The sequence below is a fragment of the Solanum tuberosum genome, unplaced genomic scaffold (assembly GCF_000226075.1).
Source record: "Solanum tuberosum cultivar DM 1-3 516 R44 unplaced genomic scaffold, SolTub_3.0 scf00516, whole genome shotgun sequence".
In the NCBI taxonomy this organism is placed as follows: domain Eukaryota; kingdom Viridiplantae; phylum Streptophyta; class Magnoliopsida; order Solanales; family Solanaceae; genus Solanum; species Solanum tuberosum.
Window position 1 is genome coordinate 266,575 of NW_006239432.1, and position 239 is coordinate 266,813.

Genomic DNA, 239 nt, shown 5'->3' on the forward strand with positions numbered 1-239 from the left:
GATAAAAATGGTATAAAAATGCAAACACACATAGTACGAAAGATAATAAATTCTGAAGAACAATTAGATAAGAAAAAGAAATTACAATCGTTTCTAGGATTAGTAAATCAAGTGAGAGAATATATACCTAATTTAGCAGAAAACTTAAAACCTTTGCATAAGAAATTAAAGAAAGATGTAGAGTATCATTTTGACAAAAAAGATCAAGAACAAATACGAAAAATAAAATTATTATGTAA